Source organism: Macaca nemestrina, chromosome 4, assembly GCF_043159975.1.
Source record: "Macaca nemestrina isolate mMacNem1 chromosome 4, mMacNem.hap1, whole genome shotgun sequence".
In the NCBI taxonomy this organism is placed as follows: Eukaryota; Metazoa; Chordata; class Mammalia; order Primates; family Cercopithecidae; genus Macaca; species Macaca nemestrina.
In genome coordinates this window covers 96657554-96671645 of record NC_092128.1, presented here as the reverse complement: position 1 = coordinate 96671645, position 14092 = coordinate 96657554, and the positions used below count along the sequence as shown (strand labels likewise).

The window sequence follows — 14092 nt, the reverse complement described above, 5'->3', positions numbered from 1 at the left end:
TTTTCCTGAGATATCTATTTTTCCATTTTATTATTATTATTATTATTATTATTATTATTATTATTATTATTTGAGATGGAGTCTCGCTCTCTTGCCAGGCTGGAGTGTAGTGGTGTGATTCATCACATGAACAGAACTAAAGACAAAAAACACATGATTATCTCAATAGATGCAGAAAGGCGGAGGTTGCAGTGAGCTGAGATTGTGCCACTGCACTCCAGGCTGGGCAACAGAGTGAGACTCCACTCCAAAAAATAAATTAATAAATTAATTAAATTAAATAAAAAAAGAGGTGGGGGGTCTAGGAGGCAATTAAATCATGTGGAGTCCACCCTCATGAATGGGATGGGCACCTGTGTGAAAGAGCTAAAGGGAACCAGCTAGGCCTTTTGCCCTTTTTCTACTTTCTGCCATGTGAGGACACAGTGTTGGTCCCCTCTGGAGGATGCAGTCATAAGGCATTATCTGCAGAGCACAGCCCTCATCACCCACTGAATCTGCCAGCACCTTGATCTTAGACTTTCCAGCCTCCAGAATTATAAAAAATTAATTTCTATTGGGAGGGTGGATCACAGTGCCTAGTACTGTGCTATACATTTTACACATTATCTCAATTAATATAACACCTCTAAGGAGTAGATAATCATCTTCCCTATACATAATTTTAGAGAGGAAGAAAAATCACATTTTGGGGCTCTCCTGACAATTGTACCCTTAAGTCTCCAGACTTCATTTCCAGGGTCCTGACCTTTAATTCCTGGGGCACAGTTATGAATTTTCCTGCATGACCTCTGAGACCTCATGGGCCCATAAAGCGAATCAAGCTTGGATGAAATTTTAGAGTTGGAAAGAACATGAGAGATGGTCTAATTCACCTGCATTCAAATAAGGATTCAGAGCCAAGATCCCAAATTAGGGAATGGGAGGTGACATTTCCAGAATACCTCCTTCCATCACTCTGGGCCTCTCCAGCTTTGGTTTCTCCTGGGTCAACGGGTGGTCCATCAGAGAGGCAACATTCGTGGTGAGTGGTGTCCGATCCAAGACGTCTGCAGAGGCTGGCCATCCTGAAGTGTTCATTTAGATACTAAGAACCAATGGTCCCTGCCTCTTGCCTTCATCTGAACCCAACACTCCAAATTGATGCCTAACAGATCTTTCCATTTCTACATCAGACTAATCAATTAAAAACAACCAAACCTATGTGTACTCGTGGCAGGGAAGGGGAATGGAAAGTACTGATGCATTTGTTAGAAGAAACCCTCAAATGTACCTGAACTGGATGAAAGTTATGAGGTTCTCTATGCACACAAACTAGAAAACCTAGAAAAAATGGATAAATTCCTGGACACATACACTTTTTCAAGTCTGAACCAGGAAGAAATTGATTCCCTGAACAGATCAATAATGGTCTGTCTAGTTTAATTAGTAATAAATAGCCTACCAATCAAAAAAGCCCAGGACCAGATAGCTTCACAGTCAAATTCTACGAAATGTACAGAGAAGAGATGGTACCATTCCTACTGATACTCTTCCAAAGAATTGATGAGGAGGGACTCCTCCCCAGCTCAGCTCATTCTTTTTTTTTTCTTTTTAGATGGAGTCTCGTTCTGTCACCAGGCTGGAGTGCAGTGGTGCTATCTCAACTCACTGCAACCTCCGCCTCCCGGGTTCAAGCGATTCTCCTGCCTCAGCCTCCCGAGTAAGCGGGACTACAGGTGCACACCACCACACCCAGCTAATTTTTGTATTTTTGGTAGAGACGGGGTTTCACCATGTTGGCCAGGATGGTCTCGATCCCTTGACCTCGTGATTCGCCTGCCTCAGCCTCCCAAAGTGCTGGGATTATAGGTGTGAGCCACCGTGCCTGGCCCTCTCCAGCTCATTCTATGAGGCCAGCATCATCCTGATACCAAAACCTGGCAGAGACCCAACAAAAACAGAAAACTTCAGGCCAATATCCTTGATAAACATCGATGCAAAAATCTTCAACAAAATACTTGGAAACCGAATCCAGCATCACATCCTAAAGCTAATTCACCATGATCAGATAGACATCATCCCAAATATCAAGGTTGGCTTAACATGCACAAATCAATAAATGTGATTCATCACATAAACAGAACTAAAGACAAAAACCACATGATTATCTCAATAGATGCAGAAAAAAGCTTTTGATACAATTCAACACCACCTCATGTTAAAGACTTTCAAAAAACTAGGTATTGAAGGAACATACATCAAAAGAATAAGAGCCATATATAACAAACCCACAGCCAGCAGCATAATGAATGGGTAAAAGCTCAAGCATTCCCCTTGAAAACCAGCACAAAACAATGACGCCCTCTCTCACCACTCCTATTCAACATAGTATTGGAAGTCCTAGCCAGAGTAATCAGGCAAGAGGGAGAAATAAAGGGCATCCAATAGGAAGCGAGGAAGTCAATGTATCCCTGTTTGCAGACGACATGATTCTACATCTAAAAACTCCACAGTCTCGTCCCAAAAGCGTCTTAAGCTGATAAACAACTTTAGCAAAGTTTCAGGATACAAAATCAATGTACAAAAATCACTTGCATTCCTATACACCAACAACAGCCAAGACAAGAGCCAAATGAGGAAGGCAGTCCCATTCACAATTGCCACATGAAGAATAAAATACCTAGTAATACAGCTAACCAAGGAGATGAAAGATCTCTACAATGAAAACTACAAAACACTGCTTAAAGAAATCAGTGAAGACACAAACTAATAGAAAAACATTCCAAGCTCATGGATAGGAAGAATCAATATCATTAAAATGGCCATACTGCCCAAAGCAATTTATAGATTCAATGCTATTCCTATCAAACTATCAGTGACATTCTTCACAGAATTAGAAAAAAACTATTTTAAAAGTCATGTGGAACCAAAAGAGAGCCCAAAAAGCTAAGGTAATTCTGAGCAAAAAGAACAAAACTGGAGATATCACAGTATCTGACTTCAAACTATACTCCAGGGCTACAATAACTCAAACAGCATGGCACTGGTACAAAAACAGACACATAGACCAATGAAACAGAATAGAGGGCCCAGAAATAAGGCTACACACCTACAACCATCTGATCTTTGACAAAGCTGACAAAAACAATGGGGAAAAGAGTACCTGTTCAATAAATGGTGTTGGGATAACTGGCTAGCCATATGCAGAAGATTGAAGTTGGACACCTTCCTTACACTATATACAAACATCAACTCAAGATGGATCAAAGACTTAAGTGTAAAACCCAAAACTAAAAGAACTCTGGAAGAAAACCTAGATAATACCATACTGGACATAAGAACAGACAAATGTTTCATGACAAAGATGCCAAAAGCAATTGCAACAAAAGCAAAAATTGACAAATGGGATCTAATTGAACTAAAGAGCTTCTGCACACACCAAAAGAAACTATCAACAGAGTAAACAACCTACAGAATAGAAGAAAACATTTGCAAACTATGCATCAGAGAGAGGTCTAATATCCTGCATCTATAAGGAACTTAAAGAAATTTACAAGAGAAAAACAACCCCATTAAAAAGTAGACAAAGAATATGAACAGATACTTTTCAAAAGAAGACATACGTGTGACCAACAAGCATATGAAAAAAAAAGCTCAATATCACTGATTATTAAAGAAATGCAAGTCAAAACCACAATGAGATACCATCTCACACCAGTAAGAATGGCTATCATTAGAAAGTCAAAAAATAACAGATGCTGGTGAGGTTGTGGAGAAAAGAGAACACTTACACACTGTTGATGGGAATGTAAATTAGTTTAACCATTGTGAAAAGTAGTATGGCAGTTCCTCCAACAGCTGAAAGCAGAGCTATCATTTGTCCCAGCAATCCCATTACTGGGTATATACCCAGAGGAATAGAAATCATTCTACCATAAAGATACACACTCATGAATGTTCATTGCAGCACTATTCACGATAGCAAAGACACAGAATCAACCTAAATGCCCATCAATGACAGATTGGATAAAGAAAATGTGGTACATATACACCGTGGAATACCATGCAACCATAAAAAAGAATAAGATCTTGTCTTTTGTGCGAACACGGATGGAGCTGGAAGTTATTATCCTTAGCAAACTAACGCAGGAACAGAAAACCAAAAACCGCATGTTTTCACTTATAAGTGGGAGCTAAATGATGAGAACTTATGAACACAAAGAAGGTGGCAACAGACACTGGGGCCTCCTTGACGGGGGAGGGTGGGAGGAGGAAGAGGAGCAGAAAAAATAACTATTCGGTACTGGGCTTAATACCTGAGTGATGACATAATCTGTACAACAAACCCCATGACATGAGTTACCTATATAACAAACCTTCACATGTACCCCTGAACCTAAAATAAAGGTTAAAAAAAAGTTATGAGGTTCCCAGTGAAAACTAAGGGATTCTCTTCAACTCTTGCCACTGGTGAGGTTAGAAAACCAGAGTGGAAAAAAGACAGGGTTAAACTACTGGTTGGCTAATCAAAATAAAGATACACTGTTTAACTCTCACTTTTAAGTGTATAAGCATTTGTTGTGATGTTAAAAAAACAAATCCTGTGGGAAGTGTAGTTACATGGGGCAAGTTTGGATAGACTGCACCCCTTCCCCCCATCCCCAGAACAAAGCCAGCCAACAACAACACGAATCCTACAGCTGGAATGCATTCTGGATTTCTAATCTGATTATTTACCCGTGATTATATGTTTTTTTTCCCCCCACAGCATTCTCATACCCATAAACATCCATTTAAAATCAAGACCCCAAATCCCTTAAATAAAACCTATTTCATGAGTCACACTCTTCATCTAATTCAAGCTTAGTGGCTTAAAGAAAAAACAACCACTAACTACAATCTGAATTCACAAGCGAAGCCCTCGACTCCCGTTGACTCACCAAAGCCTTATTTTATGAACAGCAAGATGTGATCTTTTGCGTGTGGGCTCTCCCAGAAGAGGGCTCTGATAATGCAAAGGATTGTTCAGTTTGACTTTGGAAGTAATCAAGTGGCCTTTCCGTTGTGTGGCTGTTAGCAGCAGATTTGCCCTCCAGATTAAGTTTGCTATAAGATGATGTTAAAAATCATTCTGCTTTCTCAGGGTTACTCATGTCACAAGCAGTAGAGAGGAATTTATGCGACAAGAGAAAACACCACTGCACAGTGGGGATGGAGAACCCGATGCACAGTAGGACCCTATAGGTTTGGAAAAGCGTGGTTCTTGTGTTGAACCGAATTTTGCCTCAGGCTTTGTCCTGTTGCTAAGAAATAAGAGACTATCTGCAACAGGCGCTGGAGAAATATAAACTGTACATTTGCTTCAGGGCTTTTCCTCAACTATCTGTGCCCGGACAAACAGAAAATTGCATTTCTTGGATTCCTGCCCATTTGGAGTGGGGAAGCATCCTGCTACATTGGCAAGACATCAACCGGAGTCTACAGGAGAATGAACAAAAAGAATGGCCTCTTATCCACGTCTGGAGAAAAATCGCTCACAGGATTTGAGGTCCGCTGCACACCACCAAGAGAACGCCCCATCAGAAAGCGTAAGAGAGCCTTCTCTGCCCTTTTTGGAGCGTGACCTCCACAGCCCAAATGTCACCCACGCTTTGGAAACCCAAAGCCTTGGCTAAGGGCCAAGAAGAAGGCTGATAAGGAAGTCCTCATTTTTTACCAAAGCGGTAGAACTAAAGAATCCTGATTATATTACAATCTGACACCGAGAGGTTTGCCACCACTGAATGGGCACATCTGGGTGTTTACTGAGGCGAGGGGTTGCCAGACATGCAAAGGCTTCAGAGCAAGGCAGGAGGACAGCTGCTGGACAAGGCAATCAGAGAATACAGGTAGGTCCTCGGAGGTCCTTGGAGAACATAGGTAGGTCCTTCTCCACATGCATTCACATTCAATTCAAATGAAACAGCTGCGGCGGCAGCAGCAGCAGTGACAACAAAACATTGTTCCAGCCCTTCCCTATGTGGCCTCTGCTCTGAATTCAGACATCTGTATCTTCCCTGTCACTGAGGCTGGTGCTCTTGGAGGTGGGCAGGGCTAATCTGGTCAGTGGAGGATTGCCACATATTTTTGTCTTAAAATGTCATTAGGCCAGGCATGGTGGCTGTAATCCCAGCACTTTGGGAGGCCGAAGCAGGTGGATTACAAGGTCAGGAGTTTGAGATCAGCCTGACCAACATGATGAAACTCCGTCCCTACTAAAAATACAAAAATTAGCTGGGTGTGGTGGCATGTGCCTGTAATCCCAGCTACTCAGGAGGCTGAGGCAGGAGAATTGCTTGAACGTGGGAGGCAGAAGTTGCAATGAGCTGAGATCGCGCCATTGTACTCTAGCCTGGGTGACACAGTGAGATTCTGTCTCAAAAAATAAAAAAAATTAAAAAAAAAAAGTCATTAGCTCCATGTTCTGCTCATACCTGAGTGATCAACCACCCGCAGATGCTGCTCATTACCCTGTACTGAAATGGAATCAATAACTAACATGACAGTGAGCATGGCCTGGCCATGCATTTTGTTCCAGGCCCTACACTATGTGTGAGGATTCATCAAACCTTCCTGATAAGTTTGTGAGGTTGGCACTTTGACTGACCCAACCTTACAGATGAGGAGGCCAAGGCTCAGGGAGGTGGGGTGACCTGTCCAAGGTTCCATAGCCAGTGCCTGGCGGGGCTGTGGTTTCACTCCCACCTGGCTGGCTCCAGGCCTTGTGTTCTGAACCATGGGTGTGAGGATGAGTTTCCTGCTCATCACATCATTCCCAGTGATGTCCCCTGGTTAGCCCATGCTGGGTATTTCTGATATGCAGGCAGCACCGAGGGGGATGTCTCCATGTGTCCAACGTGGTCCCACAGCTAGACGTCCTGCGAGAGCCTTTTGATGTCCTCTCCAGGGGGAAGGCTAACCTGCTGCAGCATTTTGGAGCCGCTGCATGGTGGATCTTTGAAGGCAGGGTGCAGGCAGGTAGCAGATGCTTAAAAAATACTTGTCAAATGACAGAACTACTTTTCCATCACATGAGACCTCCCCAGTCCCCAAACTCCATCTCTGGAAATAGGGGTCATTGCTGGTGTTCTGGGGGAGTCATAGGATGCTCTCTGGAACTTTCACTGATAAATTGAAGTACATGAAGATGGCAGTGCCAGAGTCATGTTGGCAGAGGAAGAGATGAGCTCCCAAGATGAACTATCAAGCTGCACTTTCACCCAACAGCCAATTTCACCTGAGCAGGAATCTGGGTGAAAAACTGGACAGAGACGCTAAAGGGCCTGAAAATCTGGGATTATTCCTCCTTTTTCTTCAAAGCCCAGAGGAAGAGGCGATAGGTGTTTTCAACTTTAGAGGTGTGGCTAGATTGAATGAATTCTGAATAATCCAAGAATGATACTTCACTGAGCACAAAACAGTGGGAAATACAAAGTGGTTTTCCATGCACATTCTTCAGTCTCAGCTTTGTAGTTAAAAGCGATCTGTGTAAACAAGGACCAAGTGGACCTTTCTTTTAAAACCTTCAGAAATATTTGTTTCCTTTAGCCGGCAAAGCCCTTCATATCAGTATTTTAACACAAGACCACCAAAATTTCACCAAAGAATCCAGTTTTAAAATTAATAAAACATTTTGTAACTAAAACAAGAGCAGAGGAAATTGCTTCAGGAAACAAGAAAATGCAAAGAAGCACTTGTGGTGACTTCTATGGTAAAAAATACAATACAAATGCAAAATACTTCCTATGTGGTTTCGTGAAACTATTAATATACATTAGAAATATAGTTAAAGCAACCTGTTAGAACAGAGTGGATTTCTTCAGTACTTATAAGTGGCTAGAGAAAGACATCTCACGGGGAAGCAAGGCATTTCACATGAGGACAGGAATCATCTGGGGAAGGACTGGCCATAACGCTGATCCCTATGGAAAGACTCCCGGACAGTATAAAGACAAAGCTGATGACTTACACTGGGGGGCAGCAGGTCAAAGAGACTGCGGTTTCAATATCGCAGGTGTTAATGCTTTGTCTGCCTGCAATATGGTCCTGGTGGCGGGACACTCTTTTTTGTAACCAGTAGTTCTGTGTGTCTGATTCTTCATTTTGTTGCCGTTTGCACAGTACACGATGGTGTGTCCCATTTTCTCCAGCATTGGTCTCCCTTGTTGCTGTCTCTTCATGAGGATTTGCTTCGGTTGACTCTGACCCCATCAGTTACTACTCAGCTCTGGAACGGCATTGGGCAGGCACTACAGTGGGGGGAAATATGACTACCTTGGCTTTAGCCACCACCTTCTCTCTCTTGGATTACTGCACTAGCTTACCCTTGCCTGTTACAGGCTATTCTTATGTATAGCCTGTTACAGGCTCTTCTGTCTAAGAAAGATCATGTCATCCCTATACTTTTTTTTTTTTTTTTTTTGAGACAGAGTTTTGTTCATGTTGCCCAGGCTAGAGTGCAATGGCACGGTCTTGGCTCACTGCAACCCCTACCTCCCGGGTTTAAGCGATTCTCCTGTCTCAGCCTCCTGAGTAGCTGGGACTACAGGTGCTTGCCACCACACTTCGCTAATTTTTGTATTTTTAGTAGAGATGGGGTTTCACCATGTTGGCCAGGCTGGTCTTGAACTCCTGACCTCAGGTGATCCACCTGCCTTGGCCTCCCAAAGGGCTGGGATTACAGGTGTGAACCACTGCGCCTGTCCCACCCCTATACTTTTGACCTGGCGGGGGCTCCCAGTCTTACTGACAGTAAAGGGCCCAAGCTCTTCCAACAGCCCTTTATGATGTGACTCTCCAGCCTCTCATGTTCTTACCTCATGTTCTCTACCATGCCCTCAGCCTGAGCTTCCTCCATTCCAGCCACACTGACGTCCTTGCTGTGCCTTGAGCTCCAGGCTTCCTCCCCATGTCTATATGGCTTTCTCTCGCACCTTCTTCAGTCTTGGCTCAAGTGTCATCTTTTCTGGTTATCCCATGTAAACTACAAACCGCTCTACTCCTACCCTCTCCCATCCTGATCTCTCTTGGACTTGCCTTTGTTTTCTATTTTTTCCAAGACAGGAATTATCCTCCAACACCCTATATAAGTTACTTACTTGTCTCCCTGAAGATGCCAGCTCTATGAGGGAAGGGATCTTTGTCTGTCGTATTCATGATGTGTCCCAAGCCCCTAGAACAGTGCCTGGCTAGCCAGGTGTGGTGGCTCACACCTGTAATCCCAGCACTTCGGGAGGCTGAAGCAGGTAGATTGCTTAAGTCCAAGAGTTCAAGACCAGACTGGGCAACATGGCAAAACTCCATCTCTAAAAAATTTTTAAAAATTAAAAAATAAATATAAAAGAATAGTACCTGGTGAATGAGTACTTATTGAATGAATGAATGAAATACACATACAAATAAGCCCCCTCCTAATACCCCACACACGAGTCAGTTGCCCTCACCAACCAGGATGTGGATTACATTTCCTAAGATCCAGAATTATTGCTGGCTACACGTTTTTACAGTCAGTGGCCACCAGATTCCATCATCAAGGTGCTCACTGAGGGTGGTGCTGAGCTGAGCTTTTATCAAGGAAGGGAATAATACAATTGTGTTCCCCATCTCCTTAGTGGTATTAAATCTAAGATGAGGTCGGGGGCAGTGGCTCACTCCTGTAATCCCAGCACTTTGGGAGGCAGAGGCGGGTGGATCACCTGAGGTCAGGAGTTCGAGACCAGCCTGGCCAACATGGTGAAAGCCTGTCTCTACTAAAAATACAAAAAAATTAGCTGAGTGTGGTGGCCGGCGCCTGTAATCCCAGCTGCTTGGCAGGCTGAGATAGGAGAATTGCTGAACCTGGGAGGCAGAGGCTGCAGTGAGCTGAGATTGTGCCACTGCACTCTAGCCTGGGTGACCAAGCCAGACTCCATCTCAAAAAACAAAAAACAAAAAACAAAAAAAAACTAAGATGAATATGCTAATGTGATACAGATTACCAATGACCAAACCAAGGAACAAAGAGGGTTAATATATAGTCCCTCTGTGAAGTGACTGCATCTTACACACAACAGAGACAGTCATTTAGCAAATAGCTTTTAAGCTCTAGCTTTTGTTACAACATATCCTGAATCTCCCAACCTGCCACTGCCTAAGCCCTACCCTGAGTTAACTATTATGCAGATTAAGGGTATGAAGAAGGAACCCTGGTGCCTTCATCTCCTTTTTAGTGTTGTGCTTATCACTTTGATCACATTACATGCCAGGAAGGGATAGGGGCTGGCAGCGAACAGCATGGGTTCTTGGGGCATGCAGTAGCCTGGGTTCCCACCCTGTCCCATCATTCAGGAGTCATGTGGCCTGAGTACCTTCCTTAAGGCCTCAGGGATGCTGAGCTCCCCCAGGTTTCCTCAGCTGGGAAATCAGCCTTCCACGAATGAGGTAATCCCTGCAAAGCACTTAGAGCAGCGCCTGCATATGGTAAACCCTCAATCAATGTTAATGTCTGTTGTTACTGAGGAATCTACTGCATAACTTGAATGTCTTGCCTGAACTTCAGGTTCCTCATCAGTGGCACCTCCATCCCACACCATGCCCCTCACCCGCCCTGATCTTGCCATCTTGTTTCCCAGTACCAGTTCCATTTTTTTTTTTTTCTCTGTTGCTCAGGCTGGAGTGCAGTGGCACTCTTGGCTCATTGCAACCTCCGCCTCCCAGGTTCAAGCGATTCTCGTGCCTCAGCCTCCTGAGTAGCTGGGATTGTAGGTGCACACCATGACGCCAGGCTAATTTTTTTATTCTTTGTAGAGATGGGGTTTCACCATGTTGGTCCAGCTGGTCTCAAACTCCTGACCTCAAGCAGTCCACCCATCTCAGCCTCCCAAAGTGTTGGGATTACAGGCACCTGCCACCATGCCCAGCTAATTTTTGTATTTTTAGTATAGACATGGTTTCACCATGTTGGCTAGGTTGGTCTCAAACTCTGGACCTCAGGTGATCTGCCCGCCTTGGCCTCCCAAAGTGCTGGGATTACAAGTGTGAGCCACTGCACCTGGCTGTTCTTACTTCTTGTGCCAACTAAACTCTGGAGTGTTCTTCCCCACTAATTTTCTGGTCTTTTCAAATTCAGCCCAAGTCACTGCTCAGGGTCCCTCATCTCCTGCCTGGCTCCTACTGCTCCCTCCCATCTCTCCCTGCTCTGCAAGCTCATTGAGCTTATCTCTTGACGCACGCATTAGTGCTGTTGACTGGAAGCCAGCTGTACATTATTTTTGCCTCGCTCAGGGATCTCTGAGAAGGAACATTGGTCCTGCAATTGTTAGCCTTTGCTTTATCTTCATTCTTGTTTTTCCAGGTGCAGCGAGGCCTTGGGAAACAGCCTGCTTAGCCCAGAGGTGAAGGAGAGAGTTTCATCCATTCATTCATTCAGCAAATATCTATGGAGCACAAATGACAGGCTGGCATAGAGGCATATATCATTCCTTCCCAACGGGAGCTCACGTCTTCTTGAGATGACACTGCAATACACATGAAGTTCTAACTTGGCACTCTGTGTGAAAGGGAGCTGTTGCCTGGCTTATAGGAATGAGCATGGTTTTGGAGGGAGCCTCGCTGGTGTTGAATGCTGGCTCTGCCACTAACTGGGTGTGGGACCTTGGGTGGTTTGCTTAACCTCTTAGAAATTCAGTTTCCTCATCTGTAAAATGGAGTGATGACCTGCTCTTCCCAGAATTGTTATTTTCTATTGCTCTTGGGCACCCACTTGGCTTGGATGGGTGGGTGGAGGTGGAGGGGTCAGGTCCCTCAACTTGCCACTGATGGGATCTTACTTTCTTCAGGCCTTGGGATCTCGGTGTGAAATAGCTGTCTCTGGGATAGGTGCTCAGTTTTCCAGCCTCTTCCCTTGCCATCCTCTCCAAGCAGTGTCTAGGGCTGATGCAGTTGTTCTCAACCTGCAGAGTTTGTCTTCAGGGGACACTTGGTGTCCAGAGGTGTTTTTGATGATCACTACTGAAGAGGGGAGAGGAGTGCTACTGGCATCTGGTGGGTAGGGGGCAGGGATGCTGCTAAATATTCTACAATGTGCAGGCAGCCTCCATCCATGAAGAATTATCTGGTCCAAACATCAATAGTGCTGAGGCGACCACAGAGTAGGAGATCTCATGACGGGGATCTTCTTAGCTGCAGTCCATGGAGCTGGTGCATCTTCTCTCCCCTGTTTACCTGGCTCTCCACCTTAGCTCTCCCTGGCAATGCAGACCTTTCTGAATTTCAGCTTTGCCTTTTAACTGACCTGTCTGGTAGAGTCGCCTCATCCCTTAGCACCTTATCTCCTGGACTCTGTACTCCCCTTTGCTCCATAGGAACCAGTGTTGTTGAGGGACACTCACTCAGGACTCTTCCCTACCCGACTTACACTGGGCTACTGCTTCCACCCCACTGTGCCTACCCTGTATTGGCAGGGTGACACCCAGGACCGGGAGTCACCTCCTGCAGTTCCCAATGAAGAACAGAGTATCAAGACCCCTCATCTTCCAGCCCTCCCCTAATCCAGCTGAAGCCTGGCTCCACCCCGTATCAGGATTCCCAACCAGAGGTGGATGAGGGGGCAGGATTCAGGGTCCAACTATCTGTTCCCGTCCATCAGCCCATCTTTCATCAGCTCCATCCTTTTCCTCTTGGACCCGGGAGACTTGCTTTGACTTCCTCTCCTGCCTGGCTCGTATTCTTGTCCATCCAGAATGGCATTTCTTCTCCCTCTTCCCTGGAGCTATGGAATGTGTGCAGAGAATGTGACTAGGGCGTGGGATGAAAAAACACACCGCTCATAGTTTCCAAATATTATTCCTGTTACAGTCTACGTGGCATATATTCTCCCAGGCTTCCTAGCACAGGCGAGACTATGAGACTGTGGAGTGCCTTCGGTGAGTTATCGTTTCTCTCGCTCTGGGAACAGAGCAAAGGAAGTGATAGAGAGATAGGATGGCAGCTTCTCAACTTATGTCTGTGAACGTATTGTTCCTCAGTTTCTCCAGGAAACTCATTCTTCTTTTCCCTGAGTTAGGGCGGTGCCCCTGATGATGTCATGTGGCCCTTTCTGAGACTCTGAGCAGCAGCAGGTCAGGTCAGCACCTGTGCACTGTTTGCCTGGTTTATCTTGTTTTCTATGGGAAAAGTTGCAGCTGTTAACTCTTAATAAAGAGTTAACAGCAGTCACCTCATGACAGGGGTTGAGACTTTGGCCATGTGTTTTATTTAATAACAGTGCTCTACTCTGCTTCTGCCAAGCTATCTTCGGGAAACGTGTCTCAAGCACTGTGCTAATCTTACTGTGAACTCTTGAAATCTTAAAATAAGAAAAGATATACACATATATCTCTCTTAAGAACACATTATTTCATTACATTATAATTTCTGATTTCAGTAATTATGATTTGGCAAATTTATTTTTATCTTGCAAGTGGCAAAATGCAATTAAACGATATCAAGTGTAAAAGAGAAATAATGATGTTTTCCTTCCATAAATCATTTGGAAAAAAACCATAGGACTTTATATTCTTTTAATGGTTTTTGTAATTTAAACCTGTTTATACTACTTTATCTTTATGAAAGTGTTTTTTAAAAAAGTATAAGTTTGTTTTACTATAAATTATAATTCTGTAAACATCAGAAATCCAAACATGTGAACTTCTGTTCATGTTTATATGTCAACATACTTAAGTGCCAGCAGATGTTCTGTGATCAATAAGACAATTTATATGCATTATTTTGAAGTGTCCTTGGCTGGAAATGTTGGTTGGCAATATCCAAATTATGGCTGAATATGAACGATGATAATCAATAAGAAGGGTACCATCAACATGGCTATGGTGGCAAGCTCTGTTTCAGCAGGGGAAGTAAAGCAGCTATTGATTTGAATTAAGCAGATAAGCCTAACCACAATTTTAAGTAGATTGGTGGGTCCAACTGAGAATTTTGTGATGCTAAAATTAACCCTTGTGTTGCTAGGGGCATGTAATTGCTGCTAGCAGTCTTGTGTGATTTTGCATAAAGTTTGCCCCTAGAGTAAATTTAGACCCAATGAAATAGCTGA

General features: G+C 44.0%; 1 long non-coding RNA gene across 2 annotated transcripts in view; it reads left to right on the top strand.

Annotated features, from left to right (window-relative positions):
- Nucleotides 1-14092, top strand: part of LOC105475726 (uncharacterized) — a 190303-nt gene that overhangs the window by 105569 nt on the left and 70642 nt on the right. Inside the window, exon 3 of one of the 2 annotated variants that reach the window (XR_983606.2) lies at nt 11354-11403. The exons of the other annotated variant lie outside the window; for it this stretch is intronic. This is a non-coding gene — a long non-coding RNA (uncharacterized lncRNA). Of the gene's footprint in view, nt 1-11353; nt 11404-14092 lie in introns of those variants that run through there. 2 annotated transcript variants of the gene reach the window in all.